Genomic DNA, 14392 nt, shown 5'->3' with positions numbered 1-14392 from the left:
GATGTAATTACATTTGTTCACATCTGTAGTGTTCGGGTGGGCACTGCTTAGTTCCGTTACACGGTCACGCGGAGTCCCGCGTGGCAAGATTGTTCCATTGGTTCTTATGGGTGCATACATAGTCACGCGAAGGCCTCCGCGCTTCGCGAGGCGGATAGGGCCATTGAGCAAATTGGTGCTTACATAGTCAAGCGGAACTCCGCGCGCGGAGCAGCCACTTCTCTTTAAAATCTATAAAGAAACGTCCGTGGTAGGAAAAGCAAAATAAAAATTGATCCAGATTTCTTTTCTTATTTTTGATAGAGTCGCTAAATATTTTATACTGTTCTATAATACTATTTTCATATTTTTTTAGTGTTATTTTTAATTTAGCTATGTCTTTGCTTAATTGGAACTGTACATGTGGTGCCTCTAGTGTATCACTGTTAACAATATGTGACTATTGTAATTTTTCGTCTTTCTTTCAACAGATTTCAGTTTCATTTTCAATTATCATGGAGGTTAAATTAACACCATGTTAATGGAATCCCTCTTGTGAGGAATACAAAGAGCGTGACATTTGTGAACAGGCATGAACGGGATATGTAAAAGTTTTTTGTAAAAATGAAGGTATGCACAATGAAAAAAGATAAATTGAGGCAAATAATTTATCTCTATTATTAAATAGTTGATTGGATGAAAAGTGATTAGATGTGAAGTTCTAACCAAATGTACAAACATTCGTTATTTTCATTTGTTAAAAAACATTGCATTTTTTTAAAGGAAAGTGCTGTATTTTAAGAGCGTGCATATGGATCCTATTTAAACTACATTTTTATAATTTCGATGGATTTTTTTAATTAGGTCATCGAAAGACTGAATTGACGTACGGAAATTATTGAAGTACTTCTCGTCTTCTCGCAAATCTATATACACAGTCACAAAAGCTCCCTTCAGACTTCCTTGAGAAACTAAGGGATGAATCGTGAGACATTTATTTTTCTGTGTTCTTCGTTTTCTCTTTTTACAGAAATATTAAGATGCTACTATTGTCGTTTCGATCTTTTCATGTTGACTCGCAACACTGACTGAAAAGAATCCTGTATATAATCACGTGACGCGTAGCTACGGATGACTGTGTAAGCACACACGCGGAGGGCGGACCGCGGAGCTCCGCTTGACTATGTAACGGACCTTACAGCATACCTTCTCTAAGATCTTTATTCTTGCAGTTTTTTTAAAACAATACAAATCGTGCCTCATGTTATACAAAAAATCATATTTTTGATATGACTCTATTAATATAATTAATGCTTCTCTTGTCCAAGCAATATTGTTTTCAAATTACAGCGAGAAACAAAGTTGAATATCGTCAGGCGCTACTCTTTTCTGATTGGTATTTGTATGGAAGTCCAGAAGAAAATAGAAACTGCTTCTATTTCTTCCAAGTCAGGATCCAAATAAAGACAGTAGAAAATTTCAATCTAAACTAAGGGCAAGTTACCTCTCACACGATCGTTAAATAAGGTCGTGAGTTTTAGATCGTGAACCGCAGCCTTACTTCAGTCCCGTCTGAGACAGGCTTTAGTTTTGTTTAACGTCCCAAGATTATGCACCGAGACTGAGGGAGACAGTAGTGTTGAGATAGATGATATAGTAGAATAAGCAGCGGGAGAACCCCGTTGTCTACCACAAAATTCACTTGACGGAGCCCGGGATCATAAAACCAGGGATCTCACGCACCAGAGGTGAAATGCTGTACCCTGACTCACCGCGGCCCAAGTTGGTGCCTCTGCAGAACTTCATTTATACCTTTGAAAGTAAAAACTTGCTAATAATGTACGAGTGTGTGAAGTATTTGACAGAAGATTTCGCAATATATATATATATTCAAGATACTCTAAGGTTATAAAAGTAGTAAATGATTTTTTAAACTTCCGCTGTAGTAGATGCCTGTTGCTCTATGGGGTATCACATAAGTCTGTATATCATTTTCACCATTATTATTGAATGCGTATTTTGTTCTCCGCAAAAACTGGTATTCTATTTTGCAGATTCTGGTATTTTCAACCTGCACAAAAGATCATCTCTTGCTGCGTTATTAGCGACTTCAACTTTTAGTGGTTGTGCTTACACAAAGGAATAGTTTTCGTCATAAAACGGAAAGAGTTCTGGATGGAGTTCGATGAATAGCGCTACAGAAGGTGGTTCGGTTTTTATTGGACCGATTTAGAAACTCTGCTGGGAAATGACATGTCTAGTGTCGTGACTCGTGAGCAGTAGTGTATGTGAAGTTATTGGAGGTGAGTGTCGTCAAGTGGTGCCTAAATTAAAGTGTTACCGATATGGTGTGTTATGGCCCTCTCCCATGTTCATTTTCCCTAGATACGAGTAGTCAAACAATGTTTGGAGAATAGATTAGCACTCGGACTACTGCGAAAGCTATTGTAGCCCGTTATGCAAACCAGGAACCCGTGGAGAAACAGTCACCCACGAAAAGCACCAGAAAAAGAGGGCTCCAAGGAAAGTAACATCCTCAATGCCACAAGAGATCCACCGATTAGTGGGTGGGAAAATTCACTGAGTCTAGTCTACAGTGCTGAAAGTCCAATAGAATACTACCGATGATGGCGAGGCTTCTCACGTGGTGAATCTTAAAATTCGGTCGATATAAACCGAACAACCTTCTGTATGTGCAGTCACCATGGCTTGTATATACTTTTTTCCACCCCCGCGAAGAACACATTACTTATATACTAACTACCATTGGTGTGCAGTTTTTGACTGTGACATTTTACATACCAACTCCGTACAGTGGTTTAAATGGTGCTTATATCTTCCTTTACGTGTTTTACTGTTGTTGCTAGTAAAAGTTTACTTCTTAAAAGCCTATGTGTTAAGCGAAGATTTCAGCTTTACTCTAAAATCCAATTTTGCGGCCTATAGGGGTTGATTCAATCGTGTTTATTATAACGAATAGGGAAGCATTCTTTTTTTTTTTTCTGTAGTGATCAAATTACATTAATAGCTATTTACTTATCAATTATTTCTGCCTTTTGAAGTGTCGAAAATTTCTTTTCAGTCCGGTCTTGGACGGTACTGCTGCTTACAATCTTTAGGATGTAGTTACCATTTCATTTGAGTCCTTAACGTTAACATACCGTGGAAAATCCGGTTTTCCATAAGGACTAGACTGTGCCACGTGATCAGATCAAAAGTCACGTTGCGTGCTAAATCGAGTCTGGAGATTCCTTATCCAGATGTGTGAGGTATTTCAAGCACGTAACATCCGCGTGGGTCGCCTTGGGTAATTCATAGAAGATGCATATATTTTATCATTATTATTGATTTTACTCAAACAACGACTTTTAACAATGTTCCATCCATATTTACCTTACTTGCTATACATCGTTTTTAAGTTCTTCATTATGTCTTTGCAATAAGCTTTCAATTGGTCATCTCCTTATTATAGTTTATGAGATACTGGACTTCATCTCTTTTCATAGATTTTCCATTGACTTTAATGTTAATCTTTCCTGCTTTTTGACTATGTTCAATCCATTATAGGACAATTTGCTTTTGGAATATAAAATCCACATAGTCTCTTGTACATTTGAGCTGAATTTCACCCATCTTCCCCAAAGTCTGTTCACAACATTGCAAGCAGATAGGCCCTTTATCTAACATCTCAAATATTTCCATTTATAATAATGATTGAAGCATATAGCTCTGCACACTGTTTCTTCCAAACTTCTGTAGAATTAAAAACAAGTTTTCCTACAATAGAATAACTAACACTAAAAAAGACGGCAGCCTTATACAAAAGATAACCATAACTTTGCAAATTTTTATACGTGCATACAGTCTATAGTTTTAGATATTTCCCCGTCTCGTGTATCACAAATATTGAAAATGGACGTTAAGCTCCAATGAATCAACGAAAGAAATGCTTAATCAAAATCATTCTAAGTCCTATTAAAAGAATAAAGTGTAAAGGAGTGCAATCACTAGCAGATAGCACGATATTTCCTCTGTATTTTCCATGCAGCTTTTAGGAAGCGACAACATTCACAATAATTTGGGAGTTAGATCATAGTAACTTTGTCCAAACACGAATCAGTCAGAAAATATTTACGCTTCCTTCATGTAGAATGAAACAACTCTGATTACGGATTCAATTTCCCTTTGGGCAGAGTTTCAACGTCCATCCTCTCAGATCTGACTGAATTACTGTGAACACGCTGTGATCTATTGCTGAATTGCATACCTGTGCCATTCTTTCGCATTATCTGTATGTACAATGAAATATCTTGAAAGTGACACCACAATTTGAAATTGTTTTTTTTATAAAGGTAACCAAGAAAGTTCTGTCACGCTTACATCCACTAACTTCGAACATCGATATGTCACCTAAGACGTACCTGGAAGATCAAAAGTAGACCACATCACCATCCACGACCTTCTGCCAACGTTCAGGAATGCCAAGGATTCCATCGCGGTAGAACTTGGTGAGCCGTGAAGCGAAGAAGGTATCAAGTGCATTTTGCACCTCTACTAGGGATTTGAACTGGCGTCCTCTAAGGTGATTATCCAAGGAATGGAACAGGTGATAATCGGACAGTGCAATGTCCGGGGAGTGTGGCGGATGCAATAATGTTTTTCATCCAAGGCGTAGAATGGTGTCCCGGGTCATCCTAGCCACGTGGGGCTTACCGTTCTCCCGTAACAGGAGGACCCCCTTTGCGATCCAGAGTTTTGAGTTTTTCTTGAACATAGCTCAACTACTGACAGTACACAGTTGCATTGATGTTCTGACCAGCTGGTAGTAGTTCCTGATACACGATGCCGCGAGCAGTCCACCAAACACACAGGGAGGATCTTCTGGTGCAGTGCTAGTTGCGTCTGTTTTCGAACCAGTTCATGGGATGCTAACCAATCATGATGATGTCGTGGAACTTCCTACAGGATCCACTTCCCATCACTTGTAGCACCCTGTCCAGAACTGGCTTTTTCCTCAGGCGAGACAGCAAAGAAACACAGGTGTCTGCGCCTCAATTGCTGCCTGAAGATCTTCATTTTGTACATGTGTTTGCCTTCCGGCACGTGGTGCGTCTTCGAGTGTTTCATCACCGTCCTTAAACTTGCTAAACCACCGCTGCACAGTCACGACACCCTCACCAAAGACCTGGCATATCTTCCGCCTCGCTGCAGCGGCGGTTGACCCCAGTTTGAACTCATACAGCATACATGCCCTTATGACGCTCTGTGGAGATCCCATGTCCACTCTGTCCTTACACAAGTTCACGGTGTAACAGAACTGCCACAACCAGGTAGTATGTTGGATATACCCACACCAACAACTGACCTTCGCCTTATCTCCATTCTCATTCAACTTACGGTGTGAGGGCTAATGAAACACACACCTCCACAAAAAGCGACAGAACTTTCTTGGCTACCTTTATAGAAAGGTGGTCTTCTTCAAGAGAGTGCTTCCAGTCACACAAACTTCCGTGTTGCGCTGTCATACTTCGTAATACTAAGGAGTTGAGTTGATTTTAGCGTCCCGTTCAGCAGCGAGGCTATATGAGATGTGGACCTAGTGATTAACGTGAAATCGGTACCACATGAACTTCCTGTCGTATCACTAGAGAATCAGAATAATGCATGTCTCACTCGCAGATTGACTCCCCTCCCCTTTTCCTCGAAATCACTTCATTGCCTAAATATCTGATCTGTTCCGATGAAATTTGAGAGAATTTCAGGTATTTCATATGAAAAGTGACGCGGCAACACTATTTCCGTAGCCATTGAGAAAAGGCGGCACCAGACAAGTTCCGCGAGTCGTCGTTGGCTCACTCGTATTTCCAGTGAAGTATGATACGTGATGTGAGATAATTGCTTGTTTCACGTCGCAGTGAAGATGTATCGATATTCTGTTGAAGGATGTGTGTTTATTGTGAAACATTTCCAGTAATGATTCTGTTGACATGTCAGAGAATGTTTCTGGAACAGTCGGTGGTCGACATTCGTTGTGTTAGTTTCGTTCATAAACTTGCAACTTCATGTTGAATGGGTTTAGGAGCTGGCACTTCTTGTAATTTCCCTTCATTACTCGCACATACAGATAGGTCATGTACACATTTTGTTGCTTTTCCACCTACCTTTTACACAATTTCTGGGGCTACCTGTGAGTAGGATAGTACAATAAGGATGCAGCTTAGTAAAGTTGTTTCTAGCAGGGTTTTTTTTCTGATTCACTTTATTTAGCTACAAAAAAACTTCCTTGTCAGAAGCTGGATTGGAAAGTGTTATAATTCATGGCAAAATTTGACTCAAACAGAGCAAGAAAGAAGAAGAAAAGTAGTTACTTTTCTGAGGATATGATAGTAATCTATCTGTCTGGAGAGTATAAGACAATGAATTATATATATAACTGCGAACCTACATTCTTTAATATCCAGTGAGAACTGATGATCAAGCAAGGAGGTCTGTACATACACGACGCAAAGATGTATCATCAAGAAAAATAATAAACCAAAGTTTTACCCATTTTACAGATGTCGATTAGTCATTTAATGACTAACGCGTCAAATCTAATCTAGCTTTTGCATACGAATTGTACGAGGCGTATGTAAAAAAAAAAAAAATAATAATAAAATAAAAAAAAATGACAATACTGATAAAGTTGAACATGCCTTAGAATTCTGTGCTTGTAACAGATAAAATCGTCCAAATGCAGTAGCGTATATCGTCGCATAAGAACCAGAGGAACGTAACTCCAAAAAAATGCTGTTTTCTTTTTCTTCATGTTTGGACATAATTTTGAAAGCCCCACTTGGTGTAAATGGAACGTAACGCCATCTGTTTTCCTTGTCGATCATCTGTTGTAATGTAGCTCAATTACCATATTATTAAAAACATCTTTCTAAGAAAATAATGTTTTTGTCCTCTCGCCTGTAAACCTAAGAAATTGGAGTTACGTTCCTCTTGTTCTCATGCGACAATATGTGAGTACCAGTAAGGTGAAATGGCTGCCATAATACAAAATCGCGCCAAATGTGAAGTGAGATGCCATACAATTTCTGAACGCCAAAGAACAGAATGCGAGCTAACATCCGTTGGAATTTCTGTGCGATTTACGAACTGACAGTAATGAATGAAGGTTAGGCAATGGTGCAGTGTGTTTCGGAAAAGGCGTTCAAATGCTTATGACGATGATAAGCATAGCAGAAGGACTAGTGTTCAGACGGATGATCTGATAGTACGTAATAACGAGAAAGTGTGATACAATCGCCGGTTCACAGTAACTAAACTCGCCAAAAGAGTTTCCAGAAGCGTCTGCGAAAACAGTGAATTGAATGGTGACTGACAACCCAGGTTATCACAAACTTGTGCGTGTTGACAGACTCTCACTACGGCAGATATTTTACATAGTATACAGGAGCTTGTAGCACGCTACCAGAAATGTCTCGAGCTTTATGGTGATTACGTCGAAAAATAGCCAAGGTATGTACTTGTATATCAATCACAAATTCCGCCTGTTATTTTCTTGTTCTTAAAAAAATATCAAGACCCCTTTCTTTGACATAAACCTCATACCATTAATATAAATAGTACTAAGTACAGGAATGATTCTTCCTAGAAGCTCTGATAAATCTCTTGGTAAGCACGGTCTTTAACAATTCCAGAGGAAACGCCTTCCAGTAAGTTGACACTTTCTGAAATGACACCGCACAAAACAATGATTTTAGGTCAATCAGGGATGTATTCTACTGCATGAGGATTTTCAGCCCGAAGCATAATTATCTCAGCTTGCTAGAAAAATAAAAGGATATATCATTAGTTTGTACAAGCTTATCATTCTTCTCCAAACATGTCAAAATCTTAAAAACAATTGGCAATGGATGTTATAATCTTTAGGAGTCAGGACTTAAGGGATCTGCAACCATTGTCATTTAGAGGAAATTACTTAATGTAATAGTCTATTCATTCTCGCCTTTTGCAACTATTTATTTTCTAAGATTTTTGATAAAGGGTTCCCATGCTTTATCCAGATTACCTTTATGTTCAACTAAGCATGCTTTGTTCGTACGTAGAATGATTCAAAGGTGTTTCTTTCAATGGGAAATTTGGATTTATCCAGACGTGTGTTTAATTTTGTTTAGTTTCTTGTAAGTCCCTTGAAAGGTTTTATATGCTATTATTATTTTTTTTACGAAGTTATCCTTACTGTTATATTCCTTGGGTCATAAACATTGCTTCCTTCAGATTCACATGAGACTTTAATACCCCTGATATCTACCACATCGTGTGAATCTCAAGCCAGAAATACAGGGAACAATAAGGATTAAGAGGCACACAAGCAAATCTAAAAAATAATAAAATAATAATAATAATAATAAAATATAGTGATCCTGCTATATCCAGCCTTTCAAAACATTTAGGAGACGTTCATACAAAGAGAAATCTTAGATTTAAAGCACACATTGAAAGAAACATTACAGTTCATTCAATGGTGGTTTAAGATCATTTTTAACTTCGAGAATAGGATAACCTGATGGATCTGCATAAAGTCACCCAGAATTACTCATGTGTTTGTCTACAGGACCATATAGAGATGCCAGCAGGCGTCGTCCACTGTCATGGATTGTCCACGCACTATAAGGACTCCACAAGCCATGCGCACCCAGCTGCAATGAAATCCGGTGTAGAAGCGAAGTGTCATAGGAAAAAAAATAAACTACGTCCACAGAGCAGATCAGCATCAGAACACAGTAATCCATTTCTTCGGTGATTATAGGTTAATAACCGTTATTTATACCACAGCATCTTATTATTAAACGAAAATATCTTTACCATTGAGTTCTTGAACGCCCAAAATGACTAGCTGTGTATAACGTTGTTCAAGAAAGCAGCTTTGATTGCTTCCAGAATGCAACGTACGCAACATCTGCAAAACTGGAGTAAAACGTGCTGTGAATTACCAATATGATATCCTGACATAGTAGTTGAACCTGTCTTATACCCTCTTTTGTCAGTACCCACTGGGTTTTCCAGGATTCAAAATCGACCCAGACTTGTTCTCTAATATATCATGGCGGATGAACAAACGGCTGGCAGTCCGACCTCAACCGCTTGGACTATGATCTGTGATCCAAATTGGAGGTCAAGATCAGATCGAGGCGACTTGATATTGCGACCCTGAGACGAACCCCTGTGCGAGCAGTAGCCATTTTCTTTGGAAGCAGTGCGTGCTACCATTGATGACTGGCCAACGCGTTTACGTGCGTGTATGAGACCAGATGCGTCGGACATTTTCAATACCCTGTACCTATTGCTTATACACTGGAATATAGCCAATAAATCTATGTATAGAGTATATCCAGTCTCACACTAGTTTGTGCGTATAATCTACTGACACGTGTATCAAAACTTATGTAGGCTAGGTAAAAGAAGTGGACAGATAATTTGATATACTAATATAGCAATGAAGTTGTAAACATCTTGTAAGCTGAAAGTTGTGAGTTGTTTTGTTTTGCCGTTCTTCGCTCAACATGAATGTTTTCTGCTAAAATCGTTTTAAAAATGAAATGAAATGAAATCTTTGAGTTTTACATCCCACGATTATGCCGGTTAGGCTAAAGGAGACGGTGATGATGAGTGATGAATGAAGAAAGTGGGAGGAAACGGGAGAACCCCGAGAAAATCCACGCACACGGTGTTTGTCCACCACAAAGTTCACTTGGCGGGGGCTGGGATCGAACCCGGGACCCCAAGCACCAGAGGTGAACGCTCTACCACTGAGCCACCGCGGCCCCTAAAATCGTTTTACTTTCTTTTCCTGTAGAATATATGAACGATTTACGATTCTCAGATTCATCATCTACATATTTTCGAAAGACAACCAGAGTAATAAAAAGAAAAAAATATATTCAAGTTTCAACATACTACGTGTTTTTGTACTCATCTGCGGTGTTGCTTTCTGCATACAAAACTATCAATTGAACCACAAAGGCTAACTACCTATAAGCAACTTACATACTTTTTCTTTTTTTTTTCACATTTTTCGAGTACTTATTTCATGCGAATTTGTATCACTTTCGCCAATAATGATAATTTATTGCGTCTCTTCTACCTTATATTTTAATTATAAAAGATATTTTGATAAGAAAAAGAGTTTGAAGCAATTTTGTGACAATTCCGTCTCATCATATCAATAAGTATTGTATTCATCTTAAAACCAAATGTTTACAAGATGTATATGCCAGGGTTGGCTGGTTTAAACCAAAAAACGAAAATGTTCGTAAAAGTGTAAGTGTTTGTAAAATCTTGATGAACACACATTTGTGGGTTATCACGTTTCACTCCCGTATATTATTCGTATTATATTCAGACCTAAATTCCCCATTCATTACTCAAAAAGATTCTACTACAAAAGCAACTTTTTTATGTAAGTTTATAAATGTTTGTTTTGTGATTTTTTTGTAGTTATTATTGTTATGTAATTGCAATCAAAGAAACATTCTAAATATTGTTTTGTTTCAGTGTTTACTATTGATAAAATACATCGAAATGCCGTACTTTGTGTGTGTGTGGGGGGGGGGGGTCATAGAGACCCCACGAGAGGCATTTAGTGAAATGAGAAGTATCTTCGATATCTATTTATGTATAAATGAGTCTGAGCCAAAGTGGACTCAAATAATTCGTATCTTTGTGTTATGCAAATTAAGTCGTTGTATTTCTTTGATTTGGACCAATAAAAGTCGTTGTTAACTAACTTGAATTAAATTAGTTCTCTGTACTCCGTAGTACTTTGAAATTGTCCATATGTAATTCAGTATAATGGTTTCACTTGTGCAACTGTTTATCTTTTTGTCCTTCCGAAATTACTCTTGAGAGCTATATTAAGAAGCATGTAAAGATCAGTACAACGTATTTTTATCAGGATTCCTTCGTGAGTGAGTCGGCAGACGTATCGCATTTGTGGCCAATTAGTCCTGGTTCCGGGTTCAAATGGAGGACAATTTCTCTCGGATGTAACTCGAGAAGCAGTTTTTATTCCGCTTTAAGCTTATGTGACCCCTTCCAGCATAACCCGGCTGTTGCATAATAACATCAAGGCGAAACAAACTTATTTCTGTCCATATATGATATGAATATATAGAGCAAATTATTTAAACCAAATAAATCTGGTTTAAACCAAAAAAAAAAAAAAAAAACAGTTTTTTTCAATAAAAAACATGGTTTTTGCCAACCCTGGTATATGCCATGTAATTCGCATGCGTACTTTTTTAAAATTTATTACCTGTCTTAAAATGCACTAAACTCCCAGGAAGTTGGAATTTGCATAGCCATATAAGCACAGGAGCGGAAATATTAAAATTCGTGAATCTGAAGAAACGAAATAAAAAGACAGGAGCTTCAATCAACAGATATTACAGACATTGAACTTTAAGATCATAGCTCTCTCCCTTATTAAAATAAACCGAAAACTCGCCAAATCCTAATCTCTTAGGTTTAGATGAAATGTAGCAGTATAAAGTCATCGAAAATTAAGCTACAAAACATGGAAATAAGGTAATTAATCTCCATAGTTAAAATGTATCCATCGCGTAATGTGACAAAATACCTTAAAACAATTTTCGATGCATATAGTACGCACAGAAACTGTGAAACTACGTTACTTTAAAATTTCCGTAATTTGTTTATCATCAAATTTTCTCTACACAAAACTGTAGATATCTTCTGAAGCTTACTTTCTACACATCCATGTATTTACATTCTTTTTCTAGTTTTAAAGTTTCATATCCAGACTAGGCTTCGACTAGCTGGGGGACTTTGCCTCCACACCCCTATGTTTGTTCGGCCTACGGCCTTGCACCGATGTTTTTAGTACCACTTCTACTTTTTATTTAAAACAATTCATTTTTTTTTCTACAAACATTAGTAAAGTTATGAATGTTTTAAATTTAAAAATGGCCGCCATCTTGTAACAAGATAGCGAATGAAAAATTGAAACAAAGTTGTAAAGATTCTCAGGAAAATTAAAACACGCTTTTTATTCTCCCTCTCTCAACCCACATATTCAAGCATTTATCTTACCGCTGCACCATCTTCGTGCAAAACCTTTGTAAAAATCAAGACACTGGCGTTTTAGCGCTCTTTTCATATTCCGCTTCACTTCCTTATAATCAGTTGACAAGAGTCCAGATCGCTTATATCGAACCTGAACCCTTCTTCAGGGAAACTCAATTCAACATAAGCGACCTGGTTTCTTCTTGATAACGTCTATTCTCACTTAGCAACGCAAACAAGATATAAAAATTGAAGAATCAGGGTGGAGCGACTGCCTCACTCTCCACATAGCCTCAATTTAGCACCAACTTACTTCCATCTTTCTCCGATATCATGAGTCTGCATTGCAAAATGAACATTTCGAAACAGATGAAAAGCGGAATATAAGAAGAGTGCTAAATATCCAGAGCCCTGACATTTTGCAAAAGATTTAGACAAATTGGTACAACTGAGAAAAATGCCTGAATCTCAACGGGGATTACGTAGAGAAGTGAGGAAAGACCCACCTACACTTGTATGTATAATTTACAAATGTTTCTTAATGAATCTTTTTATAGCTTAGGAAAACATATTGAACGACCTACGTACATTCGTTATACCCATACATACTCTTGAGATCCCTCGTGTCTATGTGGATAGCGAACGCACGTTTGGTGTGGGAGACTCGGGTTCGATTCTCGGCGGGAGAACATGTAGTTCGGATCCCACGTTAAGCTGTAGGTCCACGTCTCACAGCCTCGCGGCCTAAAATCAAATCCAATCCATAAAGGTCATAAATGTTTTAAAAATTAAAAATATAAAAAGGATATGTCACTGGTTTTGTCAAACAGTTGATGCTTGTATTTTATTAAAAGGGGGATTAATATGTTCTAAAGGTCATAAATGATTTAAAAATTAAAAATAAATGTGCATCACCTGTGAATACAACATTAAAACAAACCCAAAAACAAAATAATGACCTTGTTGTCAGGAAATAGTATGTTAATAGAATTTCTGATAAAAATCAAAATACGTCATATAAACACTTTCAAGGTAGTAAAAAGTAATAATATAGTGTAGGTAGTATACTACAACAATTTGGAGTTCGTATTGATAAGGAAATTGTCCTTTGGTTCTCTCGTGTTATAACATTGTATTCAGTGCTCTCTTTGCACATTTAAAGTTATTTGAGAATAAAGTGCACAAGGTATACTTATAGATTGCGAAGGTTTTCCATAGTCGTCCTAGGGTTGTGTCGATCAACCTCCAACGGTTCTGACGTGATTGTTAATCGGTGATTCCGAAGGAGCGAATGATAATTGTTTTAAAATTGCCAGTTTTTATATTAGCTTGAAAGTTATTTTGACGTTGGAATAAAACATGTGTACACTTGTTATTGATACAAAAGAAGATGTGTTTTTCTTTCTTTCTTTCTTTTTTTTTTTTTTTTTTTTTTAATCTTCACCTTGAGTGTGTTTATATGACGTATGTTGATTTTTATCAGAAATTCTATTTATATACTATTTCCTAACAAGGTCATTATTTTGTTCTTGAATTTGTTTTAATGTATTCACAGGTGATGCACCTTATTTTTAAAACATTTATGACCTTTAGAACATTAATACATACGGTCTTTTATATTATATATATTGTGACCGTCAGCATGGCCACAACGTCGCACTTTTTGGACAGACTGTGTATTTTTTCAACTTATAATCATGCAAAATTATTATTTTATTCACGAAAAAGAAGTTACTTTTCCTGCTTCGCTCTGAACGCTTCCGAGCTGGTGAGAAACTTATTTCTTTGCCTCCGACTCTCTGTCGCCGTCGATATTACAAAGAAATCACTTTTTCTGAACCAAGCGCTTATCTCATTAGCAGAGTGCTTCGGAACAGCGAACTTTTTTCTTTCCTTGAGTGAAGTTACCAACTCATGATTTTCGCTACTGAGACTATTTTGTATACTGTATATTCTTCATATCTATAATTATTAATGTTTGGAAATCTTTTTAGACACGAAATTGTTACATTGCAAGCAGGTGCACGTTGAATGTTGCATTCCCACGCACTGTTTTATCTTGACTATCGTGATAACAACGCTCACAGTCTATGATTTGCTGACAGAATGATTAACCTCCACAATTGCCAATGTGCATTTTTTTTTTTTTTTACTAAACTGTTTTGTATTGAACTATGAGGTGAAAAGTCCATCCGTTGTGGACTGAATTCTTAAAGTTGGTCTGCAACACTTATTTAATTGCAATTTCCAGTCTTTTGCTCCCACGAAACTGAAACACGTGTTGCCAGAGCTATTAAATATACCACAACTATATTTGTATCATGTAGGGATATACAAA

This window comes from Thermobia domestica, chromosome 9, assembly GCF_964235325.1.
Source record: "Thermobia domestica chromosome 9, izTheDome1.hap1.1, whole genome shotgun sequence".
Classification (NCBI taxonomy): domain Eukaryota; kingdom Metazoa; phylum Arthropoda; class Insecta; order Zygentoma; family Lepismatidae; genus Thermobia; species Thermobia domestica.
The sequence above is the reverse complement of the archived record's forward strand: the minus strand, read 5'-3'. Positions refer to the sequence as shown.